Below are 7,500 nucleotides of genomic sequence, written 5' to 3'. Positions count from 1 at the left end.
TGTTTGGAGTGACTACTTAGTAGACTTGTCTATGAAAGTGCAGAGTTTCTTAATTTTTGGTGAAGAACGATATTAGAACGAATTTTCCATTTGAATTTTATGAAATAAACTATATGGAATACGTAAGAACAAAATTATAAAAACTAACGATTTAATTATTTATTTTGGGCAGTATATTGAATCAGAGCGTTTTCATTCAAGTATTCAAACCTACGAATACCGTTTTGACTGAATATCATAGATATAAGAAGAAAGATAAAAAATAATGGAACAGTGAATACAAGATTGTTCGATGTACACTCACTACAAAAGAGATCCCTTTGTAAATGCATAGAGTTACTGACGTTTTGATTATATCTATTTACCGATCTTATATATATATATATATATATATATATATATATATATATGTATATATATACATATATATATGTATATATATATGTATATATATATATATATATATATGTATATATATATATATATATATATATATATATATATATATATATATATTTGTGTATATATATGTCTATATATGTATATAAAAGTGTAAATATATATATATATATATATATATATATATATATATATATGTACAGTATATATATATATATATATATATATATATATATATATATACAGCACGTATAAATGTTAAGAAGACAATAGTCAATACCGTATCATTTGTCTCTCTCGGTCACCTATAACGGAAAGCGATTTACTGTCGTAAAAAAAAACAATCGGCGCTATATAAAATCTGAAGAATTTTGTTTCATTAAAACACCGGATTGCAATTACTGTGACTATGAATAAAAAATATCCAATCAGTCACGAGAGTGAATATCATACCTGCTCTGCGAGGTAAATATAGTTTCATCTGCGCTTTAATTAATTAATTTCCTTTGCGCGATAGTTCTGTAACCGTTGATGCTCTTTCCGTGTGCTTGTGCTTACAAACAAGTAGAGTTGTCTGTTTGTGTCTGTTTATCTTTCTAGGCTGATTTGTATATTGCTATATATAATAATTAAAATCTAAGGGGGAAATGTCCATAACAATTAGCGTTATTACGTTTGTTGTTATGTGTATATGACATATAGGCGTTTGCTAGCTCAAGTGCGTCCAACTGTTTGTACTGTGAATGTTCATATATGATAGTTTTTTTTTTTTTTTTTTTTTTTGTGTGTGTGGGGGGGGGGGGCTGGCATGCATTTGTAAATTTCGTAAATTAATCAAAAATTGTGTTTTACTACGTTTATAGTCGAGGGAATGGACTTTAAATGTTTATAAATATGGTATTTAACATTATTTGGAATATAATATCCCACAGTATCTCTTATTTCAAATGGTTGGGGTTTTTTTATAACGATATCATACAATATTTTTTTTCCACCATATCCATTGACTTTAGAAATCTATTATTTTTGGTTTAATTGACAAGATGATAATGAATTTATAGTTAAGTTTGAACAATTTGTTGTAAATATATATTTTTTTCTGATTTTGAGTTGCTAAGATAGTTTTAAGATTTTGTCGATAATTTCGTTAAGGTCCATCTTTTCTTTGATTAATACATTATATTGGTAGAACCTCCAATTCATAAAGTTATAATGTATACTGCTTACTCGTCATTGGAACCACATTCACATTTGAATACACTTACCATACCTATGAGTTCATTTGTATGTTCATGTTAAAGGAGTCTGGGTGGGGATACCTTAACGTAGTGAAAGGCTTTGTGTATTGACATAATCAGCAAAGCTCTACTAGTCAGAGCGACTCACGCTAGGTTGGTTTGCTGTGAGCGACCAGAGGAAAGTCTCCCACCATCATTAATCTGTATTTGACCAACGTGGTTATGAAAACTAGGCAAACCCCAGACCTGAATAAGGATATGTCTCAGGCCTTTGTCCTGCAGTGAACTAGATGTGACTGCAAGTTTTGTTGTTGTTGTTGTTAAAATATAATGCATTCACATCCTGAGATTAAGACTGTGAAGAAGAGTTATTAGTATTGAAATATTACATTTGCTCTACCTAGAAAAAATGCGACAGTCAGTCATCCTCTGCGTGACTTATTTGTGTATTGATTCACCCTCTGTAGGAACACCCATCGCTAACCTACTGTCTTGGGTTAGAGTTCTCTTGCTTGAGGGTACACTCGGGAAGACTATTCTATCTTATTTTTCATCCTCTTGTTTTGTTTAAGTTCTTATAGTTTATATATGAAATATTTATTTTAGTGTTGTTACTGTTCTTGAAATATTTTATTTTAATTGTTAATTACTTTTCTTATTTTCTGTTTCCTTTGCTCACTGGGCTATTTTCTCTATTGGAGCCCCTGGGATTATAACATCCTGCTTTTCCAACTAGGGTTGTAGCCTAGCAAATAATAATAATAATAATAATAATAATAATAATAATAATAATAATAATAATAATAATAATAATAATAATAATAATAATAATACATGATCTACCACCTTCATTTGATTTAAAATCAAAATTTGTGTTATTTTTTTTTTTTTCAAAGTTACATTTTCATTATTTATGGTTCGCTTGCAAATATTTATGAACATTAAATATCCAGTAGATGACCACATACCTTTTAGGGAGAATTCAGAAGTACAACATAAGTTCGTCAATTTTACCTCAATTATCACATATTTTTTTCCCTTTTTTAGGAGATTTTTTGTTTCCTCGTTAAAACTGACTTCCACTCTGGGCGTGGCATACATACAACACACACACACACACACACACACACACATACATATATATATATATATATATATATATATATATATATATGTATATATATATAGTGTGTGTGTGTGTGTGTGTGTGTGCGGGTGTGGGTGTTTATGGAAAGATTATTAAAAGGAAGGATTATGATTCCTATGGTCATTTAGCAGAATATCATTCTAAAGAGTAGTTTTTTATATATCAAAATTTGACTTCGTTATTCATAAATATTATTTTTGTATTACTTTGTCTATACCTTATTTACTTACTGAGGAGCGAATTCAGTTCATTCAAATCAATTTCGTTTAATAGGTTTTGCTCTTTTGAATATAAATTCGAGTTGTATTTACCGCGGCTCAATTTATATAATCTTAAGGTTTTACCTTTAGAATCTAATTATATAATAAAAAATCAATATCAAAAGAAGAATTTGGACACCGAACAAGCCCATTATCTATCTCATATCGTTCCGTAAATTGTGCCGACTTGATTCATGGGTTGGGATCTCAAAGAAATTTGGCACCATATAGGGGAGTTGGCAACTGAGCAGTGCGATAACTACAACCGTTTCTGCTGAAAGTTAGGAGCCCAGTTGTTCGGATCACTCGGCACGGGGATGGAGGTAAGCTCTTGCTCTCTGAGTTTTTGTCACTTATTGTTTTCATTACGTTGGAAGTTGATGTGGAAAAGCGTATATTGATATAAAATGATCTATTTTGTTACCAGTGAACTTGAATAACCAGTGTGGAATCTCTCTTTTATTGATTTTAAGGCAGTTTGTTTATTTTTAATTGTACAATACTTGATTTATTTCGATGTTGAAATGTGCGTTGGCTGTGATGTGATATGTTGTGATATTGTGTTTCTGTCTTATTCTGAGGGATTCAGTCCAAAGAGAGCTTTGAGAGCATGACGCATTGCTGTTGTTCCATTAGTGATTAACCTCCTCTGCATCGCCCTAGAGTTTCTCCTCTCTTCGAAATCTCAACTCTCGCTTCTTGGAAGTTTGACAGCAGAAGTTCTTCAACTTCTCGACAATTCGAGCGCCGGAGCTTTTGTGATAATTCAAGCAATTTTATGGGGCCGTATGAAGAAGTATATTGATTATCAGTTTTTCAACTGAAATTGTCATATTGGCATGGTGGGGAGATAAGAGAATAAAAAACACAATGCATGAAAACTTTATCCAAAAGGAAAATATTTGTTTGGACGGTTTCTCTTAAATATAAAATAGCTTCTCCATCTCATTTTTTAGTCTTGAAGTTTTTAATTTGTCTCTCTTTTTCTAAAAATACTATATACATATAACTATATTTATTAACAATTATGATTTTACATACTTATGCATGTAATGAAATATATTTTAGTTGTGGTGAAAGAATTAAACTCCTGCTACCACAATGGAATGACATGTTGAGGGATAACATTGTTTAGATGTCGCAATCAATGATTGATTAAGAAAATAATAATTTCAGCATAAAGCCAATAGGTTTTTTCCTTGGCTTAGAAATATCTAACAAACCTAAATTTTGAAAATTAGTTTCTGACTTCGATTTACTTTCAAGTATAAAAATTATTTTCTTATATTTTATTTTACTAACTTTTGCAACACGAATAGAATATTTAGAGATTGGTGGATTGCAAGTTTAATTTTGCGATTTAGATAGTTTATGATCTGCTGGTAAACAATACATAATTATCAAACTTTCAGTGTTTTTAATAAGACTTTTAGTTCAACAGTAAGATTAAATTACAAAAATAATTGAGACGAACTTTTACGCTATTGAAAATCAGCGCTCAAACTTGCAGTTGTTAGATGTTTTGTACTAAATGTGGCTAATTATCATTATTGTTATTATTATTATCTTGAAGTTTTTTAGAATTGCGTGTAACCTAAATATCCGAGAGAACAGATTTTGATTATACAAGTATGAAGTTTTTTTTGAGTAATTTTGAACCCCCAAAAAATATTCATTCGAATTTTGATAGTAAACAGGGAAATAACTAAGTTTAGGTATACATAATGGAATAGTTTCATTCAACTTTTTCATTTACAAGAATAGTTGCTTTCTTTGTCTTTGTTTACGATCATTAGTAATAGATTTTAACATTTGTTAAATATTTGAATATGATGTGCGTAAAAGCCTTAAATGTACAAATACGTGCTTATATATATATATATATATATATATATATATATATATATATATATATATATATATATATATATATATATATATATATATGTATATATATATGTGTGTGTGTGTATATATATATATATATATATATATATATATATATATCTGTGTATATGTATATTTGTTTGTATATGTTTATATACTTGTGTATGTGAATCACTTTCTGAAGAAATTTTAAGTTTTATACTTGATAAAATTTATACTAAATTTCTTTCTCTCTCTCTCTCTCTCTCTCTCTCTCTCTCTCTCTCTCTCTCTCTCTCTCTCTCTCTCTCTCTCTCTCTCTCTCTCTCTCATGTATAGAAAATTATAAGTTATAATGATTGTTTGATAACGCGCAAAATGAAATATATTTTCTCGAGTAGGGGTCCTTTATCGAGTTAAAGTTTGAAGGTTCAGTCGTAGGTAGTGTAAATCACTCGTGCTGAATAGAAGGTATTTTCATCTTTGTCTCCCAAAGGAATTGAATTGGATAAGTGGAAATATTTTATTGTTAATGGCATTCATAAACACACACAATCTACATACGCACGAGCATATGCACATACACACACTCACACACACACACACACACATATATATATATATATATATATATATATATATATATATATATATATATATATATATATATATTTATATATTGTAATATTTTTAAAGATTACATGTGCATAGAAGAAAGTTCCGTTAAATTCCCTTGCTGTATCAAATGCTGTCTAAACGTTGAAGGAAATACATGTTCCGACTCTAAAATATAAGCTCCAATTGGAAATGCGTGACTGAAAAGCTGTATGATTTAGTGGAATTAAAAACTTTATTTTCGTCGAACAGTGTAAAAAACGAAGTTATTTATTTCTATATACATATTTGAAGGTCATTGCCCAGATAATAGGAAATAAGAACGCAACTGTTAAAGTTTTGGAAAGGAAGAGAGAATATCCAAGTAAAAATAATGCAGTTGAGAGGAAGGTCACTGCAGTGGCTCCGTGTAAGCCTTCTCGCTCTATTGATTTCACCAAACACCCACAAATATTTTTTTTTCTCTTTTAGATCTTCATTATTTGTTATGTAATTGATACAAGTTGAAGGAATTTGAATTTTGTATGTGGATTTTTCAAGTGCCCGAATTTTGTGATGCTCATAGTATTTTCACAGTTTTTGAGAGAGATTTTAGCTGCAAACTTCAGATGAACCATTTGTTTTGTTATGATCTAAAGTTTCGTTTTGTTTTTACGTTAGACTTTTGTTGATAATATCTTGAAAAAATTAAAAACAACCTACCATAAGCTCGTGTATTATGATCACTCACAAAGTTTGTAATCTTCATCAGGTTTGGAACTTAGCTGTTTTAAACAAATCTTCTCTCTAAAAATTTACATCAAGAAGTCCAAAAACTGCTACCTGGTAAATGTATTTATGGCAAAACAATTCATGAATTTTTGAAAGTTTGACGTTATAGGGCTATATAGCGAATAATTATTTAAAACTTTGACATTGCTAACCAATTTTATATATAGCGGCTGCCTACACAGTTTCATTCCTTAAAGGCGAAAGGAAACAAGGATTCAAGCGAAGACAGGGTATTTGTCTTTCAGTTTATAATTTTGTTATCATGTTTTTTTTATATATCTTAATTCTTAATAATCTCCCGTTGATTATTGCTTGGATTAATACAGTAGGGCATAAGTATTTCGAAAAATATTGTTAAAGACTGGTGTTATATTTACATTACTGTATATCTCAAAGAAACAAATTAAATTTATTTCACCTTCCAAAGCAAGCGTTACGCTACAAAGCCGAATATCGTGTCAGTAAATTCGTAAAAAAAAGCCCCTAGCGTGCTGAAAGAGAACCAGAGAGAAAAGTATATAAAGCAAGGGAGAGAAAGTTATGAGAAGAATCGTTATTTTTCTTTAAAGAGAAACATTAGTAAAAATGCATTCGGGTTCAGTCTAGGATTAAGAGATGCAGCCCGGAGTTTTATTGGTGTAACTCTTTTATTCTCCAAATATTTTTACTACAATTTTTTACATTCCTACCTGAGGCAAAAATAGATTTTTATGTACAATACATATTTACAGTCCCTGGTAGGCAAACCTCGCCTTGATACTAAAGTTGTCCAGGTTAATACTGAATAAAGAAAATAAATCGCTCCTGAAGTTCTTGTTAGTTTCAGGGGAGTGAATATATGCATAGATATGAGGGACCTGCTTATTTATTTACATGTTTATTATGTTGCTCAACATTTATGAGTAGTGATGAGTGCTTGAGGATAACGAGTTGCAGAATGGTGCCAAAAAATATGTGTTGAATTTTTCAGCACATTAGGCCAGTTTTCTAGTTCATAGTAATTTTGCTGCTGACGTAACGTGGAAGCCACCAAGATATATATGCAGAGTTAACGAAAACGTCTCTCTTTCTCTCTACTCAATGAACTCGGCATTGATTCCACATTAGTAATTGTTCTTCTATCTAGTTTCCTATTGATTTTTTATGGCATAGATGCCTTATATTACTGCATTACTATATTACTATACCACTGTATTGCTATCAG

The 7,500-nt window shown here is 30.0% G+C and overlaps 1 protein-coding gene across 4 annotated transcripts in view; it reads left to right on the top strand.

Moving 5' to 3' along the window:
* Positions 1 to 3,303: 3,303 nt before the first annotated feature.
* Positions 3,304 to 7,500, top strand: part of cpx (complexin) — a 419,609-nt gene continuing 415,412 nt past the window's right edge. For all 4 annotated transcript variants that reach the window (XM_068346436.1, XM_068346435.1, XM_068346434.1 and 1 more), the window contains exon 1: positions 3,304 to 3,367. The gene's annotated coding sequence lies outside the window, so the exon portion shown is untranslated. The remainder of the gene's footprint in view (positions 3,368 to 7,500) is intronic.

This window comes from Palaemon carinicauda, chromosome 22, assembly GCF_036898095.1.
Source record: "Palaemon carinicauda isolate YSFRI2023 chromosome 22, ASM3689809v2, whole genome shotgun sequence".
In the NCBI taxonomy this organism is placed as follows: domain Eukaryota; kingdom Metazoa; phylum Arthropoda; class Malacostraca; order Decapoda; family Palaemonidae; genus Palaemon; species Palaemon carinicauda.
Note: the sequence above shows the minus strand (reverse complement) of the source record. Positions and strands in the feature narration are given on the sequence as shown.